Genomic DNA, 15,262 nt, shown 5'->3' with positions numbered 1-15,262 from the left:
CCTGTCCACGCCAACCAGATATCCCCGCACCCGGCCCATATCCCTCCAAACCCTTCCAATTCATATACCCATCCAAATACCTCTTAAATGGTGCAATTGTACAGACTCCACCATATCCTCTGGCAGCTCATTCCATACACGTACCACCCTCTGCGTGAAAAAGTTGCCCCTTAGGTCTCTTTTATATCTTTTCCCTCTCACCCTAAACCTATGCCCTCTAGTTCTGGACTTCCCTATCCCAGGGAAAAGACTTTGTCCATTTATCCTATCCATGCCCCTAATAATTTTGTAAACCTGTATAAGGTCACCCCTCAGCCTCCGACGCTCCAGGGAAAACAGCCCCAGCCTGTTCAGTCTCTCCCTATAGCTCAAATCCTCCAACCCTGGCAACATCCTTGTAAGTCTTTTCTGAAAGCTTTCAAGTTTCACTATTTAAGAATATTGTCCAAAGGTGCTCACGGTACTCTCATTGTGGCTGAGCTAGGACTTCATATAGCTTGATGTGTAACTTGTATTTCCTTGTTCTTTAACCCTTTAGATATAAAGGCCAGAACTCACATTATTCTTATTAATAATTTCGGTAACTGTTTGTGACAATTTGAAAATGTGAACTTCTGTCCCGTTATTAAAGAGTTTTGGTGAATAGTTGGCCCTACACATACCCTTGCAATTATCCCTATGTCTGTCTTCTACTCAGCCAGTTTCCCAATTGGGTCATTACTTTGCTTTCAGTTTTAGCTAACTGTCTTTTATGGTAACATGAAGAGATCAGCATTCGCCTATCTACTACTTTAATCGCCACTTCAATAAATGCAATCAGATTTGTTATGTCTGACCTACCTTTCTCAAATCCATGTTAGCAGACTCTAATTAACTGAGAATTCTCAAGGAGTTCACTTGCCCAATTTTTAATTATAAACTGGAGCAAATTGGCAACCAGAAATGTGAAATTAGCTGCTCTATAATTCCCTGATTTCCATTTTTCATCTTTTAGTTGTTTTGGTAATACAGAACTTAATGACGGAAAAAGACAAACATTGAAAAACTTATTGGCTTGCATTTGTAAGGATGGTACGCAAAAATCTGAATTTAAAAGGATAACTAACATTTGTACAATACAAGAGGAGAGTAATGATTGGTTGGCAAGTAGATTTTGGTAGTGACATTACCATGGAAATTGCACCAGTTATTGATTGACAGTTAACTACCAAGCTTTGTTTCAGTTTTAATCTGGCATTACCCTGAGAAGACTGGAGGTTGGCTAACATGGTGCCACTATTTAAGAAGGTTGGTAAGGACAAGCCAGGGAACGATGGATCAGTGAGCCTGACGTCGGTGGTGAGCAGTTTGTTGGAGGGAATCTGAGGGACAGGGTGTACATGTATTTGGAAAGGCAAGGACTGATTAGTGATCGTCAACATGGCTTTGTGCATGGGAAATCATGTCTCTCAAACTTGATCAAGTTTTTTGAAGAAGTAACAAAGAAGATTGATGAGGGTAGAGCAGTAGATGTGATCTATATGGACTTCAGTCAGGCGTTCGACAAGGTTCCCCTTGGGAGACTGATTAGCAAGGTTAGATCTCACGGAATACAGGGAGAACTAGCCATTTGGATACAGAACTGGCTCGAAAGTAGAAGACAGAGGGTGGTGGTGGAGGGTTGTTTTTCAGACTGGAGGCCTGTGACCAGTGGAGTGCTACAAGGATCGGTGCAGGGTCCACTCCTTTTCATCATTTATATAAATGAGTCGGATGTGAGCTTGAAAGGTATAGTTAGTAAGTTTGCAGATGACACCAAAATTGGAGATGTAATGGACAGCAAAAAAGGTTACCTCGAATTGCAACGGGATCTTGATCAGATGGGCTAATGGGCTGGGAAGTGGCAGATGGAGTTTAATTTAGATAAATGTGAGGTGCTGCATTTTGTGAAAGCAAATCTTAGCAGGACTTATACACTTAATGGTAAGGTCCTAGGGAGCGTTGTTGAACAAAGAGACCTTGGAGTGCAGGTTCACAGCTCCTTGAAAGTGGAGTTGAAGCTAGATAGGATAATGAAGAATGTGTTTGGTATGCTTTCCTTTATTGGTCAGAATGTTGAGTACAGGAGTTGGGAGGTCATGTTACGACTGTACAGGATATTGGTTAGGCCACTGTTGGAAAAGTGCATGCAATTCTGGTCTCCTTCCTATTGGAAAGATGTTGTGAAACTTGAAAGGGTTCAGAGAAGATCTACAAGGACATTGCCAGAGTTGGAGGATTTGAGCTATAGGGAGAGAGTGAATAGGCTAGGGCTGTTGTCCCTGGAGTGTCAGAGGCTAATAGGTGACCTTATAGAGGTTTATAAAATCATGAATGGCATGGATTAGGAAAATAGATAATGTCTTTTCCCTGGGGCAGGGGAATCCAGAACAAGAGGGCATAGGTTTGGGGTGAGAGGGGAAAGATATAAAAGAAACCTAAGAGGCAACTTTTTCACGCAGAGGGTGGTGCATGAGTGAAATGAGCTGCCAGAGGTTGTGGTGGAGGCTGGTACAATTGCAACATTTAAAAGGCATTTGGATGGGTATATGAATAGGAAGGGTTTGGAGGGATATGGACTGTGTGCTGGCTGGTGGGACTAGATTGGGTTGGGATATCTGGTTGGCATGGACGATTTGGACAGAAGGGTCTGTTTCTGTGCTGTATATCTCTATGACTCTGTGATTCTAAGTTGTTGAACACATTGATAGGAATGACATAGGGTCATTAGGGTAAGGGTTTATTTGCAGCGTGAATATAAGAGGTTATGTAGAAGCATATAGAAAGAAACATCAAAAGTAGTAATCACTGGTTTACTTTCAGTGCCAAGTTGTAACAAGGGAAGGCAAAAAAGCATAACAGATAAATTGATGGCTGAAGAGGTGGTGCAATATGCAGGGATTCAGATTTGTGGATCATTGGGAGCTCTTCTGGGGTAGAAGAAAACTATTCAAAAGGAATGGGTTTCACCTGAACTGAAAAGAGACCAATATCCTGCTGGGGAGATTTGCTAGTTCTATTTCGGAGTTTGTAAACTATTGGAGAGGGAGTATAGCAGTGAAAATAGAAAGATAGATAAGGGTGGTTCTGAATTAGAAAAGAGCAAGTTAACTAGAAAGGAAAAACAAGAGCAAGTCAGAGAACAAGGTAACTCTGAACAATTTATTTCAATGTAGGGAGTCTAACAAAGATGGCCGGTGAACTCAGGGCATGTATCAGACATGGGACTGGGACATCATAGCTATTAAGAGACTTGGCTGAAGGAAGGACAGGATTGTTCCAGGTTTTAGGAAGGAAGGAAAAAAAAGAGGGGAGGTGGGGAGCGGCATTTTTAATGAAACAAAACCATTATAAATGTAGTCATGAGTTGGAGATGCTGGTGTTGGACTGGGGTGTACAAAGTTACAAATCACACCACACCAGGTTATAGTCCAACAGGTTTAATTGGACCTATTGGACTATAACCTGGTGTTGTGTGATTTTTAACTTTGTACACCCCAGTCCAACACCGGCATCTCCGAATCATGTTTAATTGGAAGCACACTAGCTTTCGGAGCAACGCTCCTTCATCAGGTGATAGTGGAGGGCTGGATCATAACACAGAATTTATAGCAAAAATTTACAGTGTGATGTAACTGAAATTATACATTGAAAAATTGATTGTCAAGCCTTTCATCTGTTAGAATACAGTGATAGTTTCACTTCTTTCATGTGTAAATCACAAAACCTTTTTTAAAAAGTTGCATTCTTGGGTTAGCTGTTAACAATGGTGATAGCTAGACAATATGTTGAAGGTGTTGCCCCCCTGTGTTCTCTGTCTATGCCATGATTGATTCTAAAAAGTGAGATAACAGAGTTTTACATGAATACATGCAGTTTTTGAGCAAAGTACAATGTAACTCTGTAAGTACAAATTCACCCCAGAAATTATATGTGTGTGTGTGTGTGTGTGTGTGTGTGTGTCTACCTGTGTCTGTGTGTGTGTGTAGGAATGTCTGCGTGTGTGTATAGTGCAATGGTGATCACCTGTAATGTGACATGAACCCAAGGTCCCAGTTGAGGCCCTCCCTATGGGTACCGAACTTAGCTATCAGCCTCTGCTCGGCCACTTTTCTCTGTTGCCTGTCCCGAAGTCCACCTTGGAGGATGGTCACCCGAAGGTCCGAGGCTGAATGTCCTGGACCACTGAAGTGTTCCCCAACTGGGAGGGAACCCTCCTGTCTGTTGATTGTTGTGAGGTGCCCATTCATCCGTTGTTGTAGCCTTTGCTCGGTTTCCTCAATGTACCATACCTCCGGGCATCCTTGCCTGCAACGTATAAGATAGACAACGTTGGCTGAGTCACATGAGTACCTGCCATGTACAAGGTGGGAGGTGTTCCCACGCGTAATAGTGGTATCTATGTCCACACTCTGACACATCTTTCAGCGTACACCGTGACAGGGTTGTATGGAGTTGTCCTGAGAGCCGGGCAGTTTGCTACGAACAATGATCTGTTTGAGGTTTCGCGGTTGTTTAAAGGCAAGTAGTGGAGGTGTGGGGAAGGTCTTGGTGAGGTGCTCATCCTCATTGATAACATGTTACAGGTCACGAAGAACATGGCGTAATTCTTCAGCTCCTGGGAAGTACTGAACAACAAAGGTACCCTGTCAGTTGCAGCTTGTGTCTGTCTCCTGAGGAGGTCATTACGGTTCCTTGCTGTCGCACATCGGAATTGGCGGTCGATGAGTTGAATATCGTACCCTGTTCTTGTGAGGGCATCCTTGAGTACTTCCAGGAGTCCGTCACGTTCCTCCTCATCTGAGCAGATCCGGTGTATGCGTAGGGCTTGTCCATAGGGAATGGCTGTTTTAATATGTTTTGGGTGGAAGCTGGAGAAGTGTAGCATTGTGAGGTTGTCTGTGGGTTTGCGGTAGAGTGTGGTGCTGAGGTGTCCATCCTTGATGGAGACGCATGTGTCCAAGAACGAGAAAGATAGTCGAGAGTAGTCCATGGTGAGTTTGATGGTGGGATGAAACTTGTTGATGTCACTGTGTAGTTTTATCAGTGACTCCTCGGGGGTCCAGAGGAAGGAAATATCGTCAATGTATCTGGTGTACAATGTTGGTTGGAGATCCTTGCATAGAGAAGAAGTCTTGTTCGAATCTGTGCATAAAAATGTTGGCATATTGGGGTGCAAATTTGGTCCCCATGGCTGTTCCATGTGTCTGGGTGAAGAACTGGTTGTCAAAGGTGAAGACGTTATGATAGAGGATAAAGCGGATGAGTTGTAGGATGGTGTTTGGAGATTGGCAGTTGTTGGTGTTGAGTACTGAGGCTGTTGCCACGATGCCATCCTTGTGGAGGATGCTGGTGTAGAGTGTGGAAACGTCCATTGTGACGAGGAATGTTCCCGGTTCGACTGGTTCGTGGGTGCTGAGTTTCTGTAAGAAATCCATAGTGTCGCGACAGAAATGGAGATCCCCTGTACAATAGGTTTCAAAATGCCTTCCACATAGCCAGAGAGATTCTCACATAGGTTCCCATTGCCCGACACGATGGGACGTCCCGGTGTGTTGGCTCTGTGTACCTTTGGAAGGCAGTAGAAGTCGCCTACACGAGAAGTACGTGGGATGAGGGCGCGAAGGGAACTCTGAAGGTCTGGATCCAAAGTTCTGATCAGTGTGTTTAATTCTCGGGTGTGTTCTCTGGTCAGATCATCTGGTAGTTGCCTGTAGTGTTCCTGGTTGTTCAGTTGTTGGTACACTTCCTTGCAGTAATCTGTTCTATTCTGAATGACAATGGCTCCTCCTTTATCTGCTGGTTTGATGATAATGTTGTGATTGGTTTTGAGAGCCTGGATGGCATTGCGTTGTGAACGGGTGGTGTTTTGCTCTATCTTGTGAGTACGGCTGATGAATCTGGCATTTTTATATATTTCCTGACAGTTTGAGCATACATGTCAAGCCCAGGGCAGCGGCCCTCCGGTGGGGTCCATGTTGACACCTTGTTTGGTTGCTCCTCTACAGATCCCTGTGATGACTGTTCCAGTTCATCAGAGGGATCACTGCCGGCACCTTGAAAGAATTCCTGGAGTCTCATTCGTCTGATGAACTCCTCTGTGCCTGCTGCCAGAACCAACGGGTCCATTTTGGTGGTGGGGCAGAAGTTGAGACACCTACTCAGGGCTTCAATCTCTTCAGGTCGAAGGGTGTGGTCCGATAAGTTGACAATAGACTTCCCCGCAGTGATAATGTTGTCTACTGCGGTTCCAGGGCAGGCTTTGCTATTACTGGTGAGAATGTCAAGTTTCTCCAGTTTTTTGTTCTTGGCGTGCATGTACGTGGTGTAGTTTTGTCGCCTTGTCTGTTTGGCAATGTCACGTAATTGTACTGATGTATCCTGTGTGCAGGCTGTGAGTGTGGACTCCATCTGAATTTCAAGGTTGTGGCGCCTGCTGTAGAGTTGGTGCATGAGATGATTGAGGAGTTTACGAGAGGTCTCTCTGCGTGGCAACGTCTCTCTGCGTAGTCTGTGTTGTAGGTCGACCTAAGTGGGTTCATCATCCGTAATCCTTTCAGGATCTTTCCTGCTTGCCTGCATTCCTGTAGAAACTTGAAGGGTAAGGCTGGTAAGATTAGGATCAATGGATGAAGATATTGAAGCCCTAGTTGAGAATGAAAAAGAATCATATATTAGATATAGACCTCTGGGATCGAATGAAACTCTTGAAGAGTATAAAGAATCTAGGGGCATTCTTAAGAGGGAGATCAGGAAGACGTTCAGAGAATATGAGATAGCCTTGACAGATGAAGTTAAGAATAATCCAAAGAGATTTTACAAGTACATTAACAGAAAAAAGGGCAAGTAGAGAGTGAGGAGGGCTGCTTAAAGATCTATGCTGGAAATCTTAGAAAACATCAAAGTGATAAATCGCTGGGACCTGATCAAGTGTATACAAGGACATCGTGGGAACTTAGGGAGGAAATTGTGAGGCCTGAAGTAGAAATGATTGTATCATCTATAACCATGGGTGAGGTGCAGGAGGACTGGAGGGTGGCTATATTGTGTCTTTACTTAACAAAGGCTGTAAGGGGAAGCCTGGAAACAATAGATCTGTGAATCTGATGTTGGTGGTGGATACGTTATTGGAGGTGATTCTGAAAGATAGGAATTACATGCATTTGGAGAGGCAAAAACCCTAGTACCAAACTTCCAGCTCAGCACTGTCCCCATGACTTGTCCTACCTGCCTATCTTCTTTTCCACCTATCCACTCCACCCTCCTCCCTGACCTATCACCTTCATCCCCTCCCCCACTCACCTATTGTACTCTATGCTACTTTCTCCTCACCCCCACCCTCCTCTAGCTTATTTCTTCACCCTTCAGGCTCTCTGCCTTTATTCCTGATGAAGAGCTTTTGCCCGAAACGTCGATTTTCCTGCTCCTTGGATGCTGCCTGAACTGCTGTGCTCTTCCAGCACCACTAATCCAGAATCTGGTTTCCAGCATCTGCAGTCATTGTTTTTACCTCATTGATTTTAACCCTACTGCAAATCCTCTTGCAAAGATGCCTGCCTTGAAGAAGTTTTCCTCTTCTCTCTCCAAGAATCTCAGGGAGTCCCTCTCCCACTGCAACTCCCAAGTCATTTGCTCTGCCCTGAAGCTCTTCAACCATGTCCTGAAACAAACTCGCTACCACAGCCACATTTGCTTCCTCAGTGCCTGCCTCCGTAATCAACTCATCCCACACGGACTCCGGACCACCTTTAAACCAGCAGGGTTTGGACCCGAACAGGACAAACAGTACAGACTACAGATTCAAAAACACCAGCAACAGTTCTCCTTCAAGATCCTCCGCTCCACGCTTGCAGCAATGCGCCGGCACCTAACCTCTCTACAGTCAGCCCTGCCTCAGCTGAGGGCCACACTCTCTCAGAATTGCAAAGGACCCACACTGTACTACATCCTCAGGAGAATTCATACTCTCAACAAACAGTATTTCAACTCCATCTCAAATATCAAAAACTGTAAGTACAACAAACTTTTATTTACCCACCTCCATAACCAGCGGTCCTCAAACATTCCAGAAGTTTCCCATGGCATCTGGCACTGCTGGTGCAGCTGCCACCCCCCCCCCGCTGATTGATGATGTCACTTCCGCCACCATCATGGCCACTCCCACAACCACTTCCACCCCTCACAATTCCTCATGCATCACAAGTGACATCACTTCTGGCCCTCACATCATCGCTGATGTCACACGCTCATTGACTTCCGCCACCCCTACTGCCATGTCTGCCACCACTTCCGCCCCCACCAACACCACTCACCTGCATTATGCTGACATGCCCCCACAGATCCCCCTGTCACCATTCCCGGCCCCCAGAACCCTGAGGGGAACACCACCCCTGCTCATGACTCCACCCCCAATCCCCCACCATCACACCCACTCCAGTTACTGGCTCCATCCCCATTCCCAGCTCCACACCCACACCAGATCCCAGCGCCCAGCCCTGCCGAGTTTTCACCATCCCTCCAATCTTCCCCTCACTGAGGACGAACGATCAGTCCTCAGCAAAGGACTCACCTTCATCCCCCTCCGTCCACGCGTCAATGAATTTAATACACGCCGTGATGTCGAACACTTCTTCCTCCGCCTTCGAGCTTATTTTCACAATCAGGACTCCCGCCCACCTTCCGAGGACCCCTTCGCCCACCTCCAACATACTGCATCCACCTGGACACCCCACGCTGGCGTATTACCTGCCCTCGACCTCTTCATTTCCAACTGCCGCCGGGACATTAACCACCTCAAACTGTCTACCCCCCTCCCCCACTCCAACCTCTCACCCTCACAATGCGCAGCCCTCCAATCCCTCTGCTCCAATCCCAACCTCACTATCAAGCCAGCAGATAAAGGGGGCACAGTAGTAGTCTGGCGCACTGACCTCTACACCGTTGAAGCCAAACGCCAACTCGAGGACACCTCTTCCTATCGCCCCCTCGACCATGACCCCACCCCCATCACCAAAACATCATCTCCCAGACCATACAGAACCTCATCACCTCAGGAGATCTACCACCCCCCGCTTCCAACCTCATAGTCCGGGAACCCGGCACGCCCGGTTCTACCTCCTTCTCAAGATCCACAAGCCTGACCACCCTGGCCGACCCATTGTCTCAGCATGCTCCTGCCCCACTGAACTCATCTCTACCTACCTCAACACTGTCCTATCCCCCCTAGTCCAGGAACTCCCCATGTACATTCGAGACACCACCCACGCCCTCCACCTCTCCAAGACTTCCGTTTCCCCAGCCCCCAATGTCTCATCTTCACCATGGATATCCAATCCCTCTACACCTCCATCCACCATGACAAGGCCCTCCAAGCCTTCCGTTTTTTCCTCTCCCGACGTCCCTAACAGTACCCTTCTACCGACACTCTCATTCGTTTGGCTGAACTAGTCCTCACTCTTAACAATTTCTCCTTCGAATCCTCCCACTTCCTCCAGACTAAAGGGGTAGCCATGGGCACACGTATGGGCACCAGCTATGCCTGTCTCTTTGTTGGCTACGTAGAACAGTTGATCTTCCGTAATTACACCGGCACCACTCCCCACTTCTTCCTCCGCTACATTGATAACTGAATTGGCACCACCTCGTGCTCCCACGAGGAGGTTGAGCAATTCATCAACTTCATCAATACATTCCATGCTGACCTTAAATTTACCTGGACCATCTCTGACACCTCCCTCCCCTTCCTGGACCTCTCCATCTCCATTAATGATGACCAACTTGACGCTGACATTTTTTACAAACCCACCGACTCCCATAGCTACCTGGATTACACCTCTTTCCACCCTACTTGCAAAAATGCCATCCCATATTCCCAATTCCTCCGCCTCCGCCGTATCTGCTCCCAGGAGGACCAGTTCCACCACAGAACACACCAGATGGCCTCCTTCTTTAGAGACCGCAATTTCCCTTCCCACATGGTTAAAGATGCCCTCCAACGCATCTTGTCTACATCCCGCACCTCCGCCCTCAGACCCCACCCCTCCAACCGTAACAAGGACAGAACGCCCCCTGGTGCTCACCTTCCACCCTACCAACCTTCGCATCAACCAAATCATCCGCCGACATTTCCGCCACCTCGAAAAAGACCCCACCACTAGGGATATATTTCCCTCCCCACCCCTTTCCGCCTTCTGCAAAGACCGTTCCCTCCGTGACTACCTGGTCAGGTCCACACCCCCCTATGACCCACCCTCCCATCCTGGCACCTTCCCCTGCCACCGCAGGAACTGCAAAACCTGCGCCCACACTTCTTCCCTCACCTCCATCCAAGACCCTAAAGGAGCCTTCCACATCCATCAAAGTTTTCCTGCACATCCACTAATACCATTTATTGTATCCGTTGCTCCCGATGCGGTCTCCTCTACATTGGGGAGACTGGATGCCTCCTAGCAGAGCGCTTTAGGGAACATCTCCAGGACACATGCACCAATCAACCACACCGCCCTGTGGCCCAACATTTCAACTCCCTCTCCCACTCTGCCGAGAACATGGAGGTCCTGGGCCGCCTTCACCGCCGCTCCCTCACCACCAGACGCCTGGAGGAAGAACGCCTCATCTTCCGCCTCGGAACACTTCAACCTCAGGGCATCAATGTGGATTTCAACAGTTTCCTCATTTCCCCTTCCCCCACCTCACCCTAATTCCAAACTTCCAGCTTAGCACTGTCCCCATGACTTGTCCTACCTGCCTATCTTCCTTTCCACCTATCCACTCCAACCTCCCCCCTGACCTATCACCTTCATCCCCTCCCCCACTCACCTATTGTACTCTATGCTACTTTCTCCTCATCCCCATCCTCCTCTAGCTTATCTCTCCACCCTCCAGGCTCTCTGCCTTTATTCCTGATGAAGAGCTTTTGCCCGAAACGTCGATTTTACTGCTACTCGGATGCTGCCTGAACTGCTGTGCTCTTCCAGCACCACTAATCCAGAATCTGGTTTCCAGCATCTGCATTCATTGTTTTTACCTACCTTGATTAGGGATAGTCAGCATGGTTTTGTGTGAGGGAAATTGTATCTCACAAACTTGATTGAATTTTTTGAGGAAGTAACCAAAACGATTGATGAGGGCAGAGTGGTAGATATTGTTTACTTGGACTTTAGTAAAGCCTTTGATAAGACTCTATGTGGTAGATTAATTAGTAAAGTTACAATACATGGGATTCAGGGTCTGCTTCCTCAATGGATAATTGAATGTAAATTGGCTTGACAGTAGGAGACAGAGGGTGGTGGTGGAGGGTTGTTTGTCAGACTGGAAGCCTGTGACCAGCGGTGTTTCATAGGGATTGGCACTGGGTCCACTTTTGTTTGTCATTTATACAAATGATTTGGATGAGAATATAGGAGGCATGATTAGTAGGTTTTCAGATTGCTGGTATAGTGGACTATGAAGAAGGTTATCGAAGATTACAAAGAGAACATGATCAATAGGGTTAATGGGTTGAAGAAGCCATTTGGATAAATGTGAGGTATTGCATTTTAGAGTCATAGAGTCATAGAGACGTACAGCATGGAAACAGATCCTTCCATCCAACCAGTCCATGCCGACGAGATATCCCAACCCAATCTAGTTCCACCTGCCCGCACCCGGCCCATATCCCTCCAAACCCTTCCTATTCATATACCTATCCAAATGTCTTTTAAATGTTGCAATTTTTTTAGCTTTCACCACTTCCCCTGGCAGCTCATTCATACACGTACCACCCTCTATGTGAAAAAGTTGCCCCTTAGGTCCCTTTTATATCTTTCCCCTCTCACCCTAAACCTATGCGCTCAAGTTCTGGATTACCCCACCCAAGAGAAAAGACTTTGTCTCTTTATCCTGTCCATGCCCCTCACAATTTTGTAAACCTCTATAAGGTCACCCCTCAGCCTCTGACGCTCCAGGTAAAACAGCTCTCGCCTATTTAACCTCTCCCTATGGCTCAAATCCTCCAATCCTGGCAACATCCTTGTAAATTTTTTCTGAACCCTTTCAAGTTTCACAACAGCTTTCCAATGGGAAGGAGACTAGACTTGCACACAATATTCCAACAGTGGCCTAACCAATGTCCTGTACAGCTGCAACATGACCTCCCAACTCCTGTACTCAATACGCTGACCAATAAAGGAAAGCATACCAAACGCCTTCTTCACTATCCTACCTGCCTATGACTCCACTTTCAAGGAGCTATGAATCTACAATCCAAGGTCTCTTTCTTCATCAACACTCACTAGGACCTTACCATTCAGTGTATACGTCCTGCTAAGATTTCCTTTCCCAAAATGCACACCTCACATTTATCTGAATTAAACTCCATCTGCCGCTTCTCAGTCCATTGGCCAATCTGATCAAGATCCCGTTATAATCTGAGGTAACCTTCTTCGCTGTTCACTACACCTCCAATTTTGGTGTCATATGCAAACTTACTAACTATACCTCTTATGCTCACATCCAAATCATTTATTTAAATGATGAAAATTAGTCATTTCTTACCATGTGAAGTGCCCAGGGGTGTTGGAGGTGATTTCCTCGAATTCCAGGAGCAGCAATTACTGTTTTATATGCTATTGCATTGTTTTGGAACTGTGGAAAAAAAAAGTCAAAACAACAGCAGTTTTAAAAGGAAGAAGAACAGAAGTGGGTTCTTTCTTGATTGTATGTTTTATTGAGCTATGTCTCTTGATTAAACTTAAAATATAAGTCATAAGTATTAATTTAACCTGGAGCAGTGTTTATAGAGGAATAAGACAGTGTTATTTTCTGGGTCTGTAGATTGGCAATACAAACAAGGACAGGACCTGTACAGTTAATGGTAGGGCACTGGGTAGTGTTGTGGATCAGAGAGACTGAGGGGTTCAGGTACATAATTCTTTGAAGTTTGTATCACGAGTAGACAGGGTGGTTAAGAAGGTGTTTAGCACATTTTCCTTCATTGCTCAGACCATTGTGTAGAGGAGTTGGGATGTCACATTGAGGTTGTACAGGATGTTGGTGAGGCTTCCTCTGGACAATTTTCTGCAGTTCTGATTGCCCTGTTATGGGAAGGATATTATTAAACTGGAGAGGGTTCAGAAAATACTTAACGGAATGTTGCCGGGAATGGAGGGTTTGAGATATAAAAATAGGCTGGATAGACTCAGGCTTTTTTCATTGGAGTTAGGACGTTGAGGGGTGACCGTATAGAGGTTTATAAAATCATGAGGGGCATAGAAGAGGTGAATAGCAAAGATCTTTTCCCTAGGATGGGGGATTGAAAAACAAAGAGGCATATTTTTAAGGTGAGAGGAAAAAGACTTAAAAAGGACAGAGGAGCAACGTTTTTACACAGAGTGGTTTATGTGTGGAAAGAACTGCCAGAGGAAATGGTGGATGCAGGTACAGTTACAATGTTTAGAAGACAGTCACCAGGCAGGACTGTTCCCTCCCAGTTCGGGAACACTTCGGCCTCGGACCTTCAGGTGACCATCCTTCAAGGTGGCCTTCAGGACAAGCAACAACATAGAGTGGCTGAGCAGAAGCTGATAACAAAGTTTGGTACCCTTGGGAATGGCCTAAACTGGGACCTTGGGTTCATGTCACACTACAGGTGACCCCACTGTACTATACACTCTCTCTCTCTCTCTCTCTCTCACACACACACACACACACAGACTCCTACATACTTGCATACTCACACAGACCGTCTGTCACACACAAGCTCTCTCATACGCGCACGCATACACTCCCTGCACTCACACCCACGCATGCACCCTCTCACAAGCATACATCCCATCACACTCACATACATACTTAAGCAAGGTTACACACACACACACACACACATATACACACACACTCTTTCATATGGACTCACACCCACACGCACACACTCACATGCACACATTCACTCTGTCTCTCCTACACGTGCACACATGTAAGTTTATGGGGTGAATTTGTTTTCACAGAATTACATTTTATTTTGCTCAAGAACTGCATGAATCCATGTAAGACTCTGTAAATTCCACTTCAGAATTAGAACCAGTTTGACTCAACATTGGGACACAGACAGACCTCCCACATTAATGCATTGTCTGAGGTGAGATGGTGGATTAGTGGTGCTGGAAGAGCACAGCAGTTCAGGCAGCATCCAAGTAGCTTCGAAATCGACGTTTCGGGCAAAAGCCCTTCATCAGGAATAAAGGCAGTGAGCCTGAAGCGTGGAGAGGAAGGGCTTTTGCCCGAAACGTCGATTTCAAAGCTACTTGGATGCTGCCTGAACTGCTGTGCTCTTCCAGCACCACTAATACAGAATCTAGTTTCCAGCATCTGCAGTCATTGTTTTTACCTCGTTGATTTTAACCCTACTGTGAATCCTCTTGCAAGGATGCCTGCCTTGAAGAAGTTTTCCTCCTCTCTCTACAAGAATCTCAGGGAGTCCCTCTCCCACTGCAACTCCCAGGTCATTTCCTCTGCCCTGAAGCTCTTCACCCATTGTACTCTATGCTACTTTCTCCCCATCCCCACCCTCCTCTAGCTTATCTCTCCATGCTTCAGGCTCACTGCCTTTATTCCTGATGAAGGGCGTTTGCCCGAAACATCGATTTCAAAGCTACTTGGATGCTGCCTGAACTGCTGTGCTCTTCCAGCACCACTAATCCAGAATCTGGTTTCCAGCATCTGCAGTCATTGTTTTTACATGAGGTGAGATGGTACCTATTGTTCGAAAAGCTAGAGATATCTTGAGAATGTAATTTAAAAGAAGTTCTGGATTTACATATCAAAGAACAGAAACCAACACACTCCATTCTAAAAGATGAAAGGCTGAATCTAAAATTGTTTAATGTAAGATTACATCTCCAGGACAGTGTACTGCTTTGCTTATAAATTCTGTATCTTTTGGTCGTATTCTCCACAACCACCTGATGAAGGAACAGTGCTTCGAACGCTAGTGCTTCCAAATAAATCTGCAGGACTATAACCTGATGTTGTGTGATTTTAAACAACATCCTTAATGATGGAAGAGCCCAGCATTTCAGTGCAAGAAAGGCTGAAGCATTAACAACAATCTTCAGCCAAAAATGCTGAGTAGATGATCCTTCTCAGCCTGCTCATGGATGCCAGTCTTCATCCCATTTGCTATTAAGAATCAATTGGAGGCACTGGATAATGCAAAGGTTATGGACCCTTACAACATTCCAGCAACAGTTCTGAAGACTTGTGCTTC

General features: G+C 46.0%; 1 protein-coding gene across 1 annotated transcript in view; it reads left to right on the top strand.

Annotated features, from left to right (window-relative positions):
* Positions 1–15,262, top strand: part of LOC140481435 (interleukin-18 receptor 1-like) — a 95,093-nt gene that overhangs the window by 12,105 nt on the left and 67,726 nt on the right. The gene's annotated exons all lie outside the window — the stretch shown is intronic.

The sequence above is a fragment of the Chiloscyllium punctatum genome, chromosome 9, assembly GCF_047496795.1.
Source record: "Chiloscyllium punctatum isolate Juve2018m chromosome 9, sChiPun1.3, whole genome shotgun sequence".
Classification (NCBI taxonomy): Eukaryota; Metazoa; Chordata; class Chondrichthyes; order Orectolobiformes; family Hemiscylliidae; genus Chiloscyllium; species Chiloscyllium punctatum.
The sequence above is the reverse complement of the archived record's forward strand: the minus strand, read 5'-3'. Positions and strand labels throughout refer to the sequence as shown.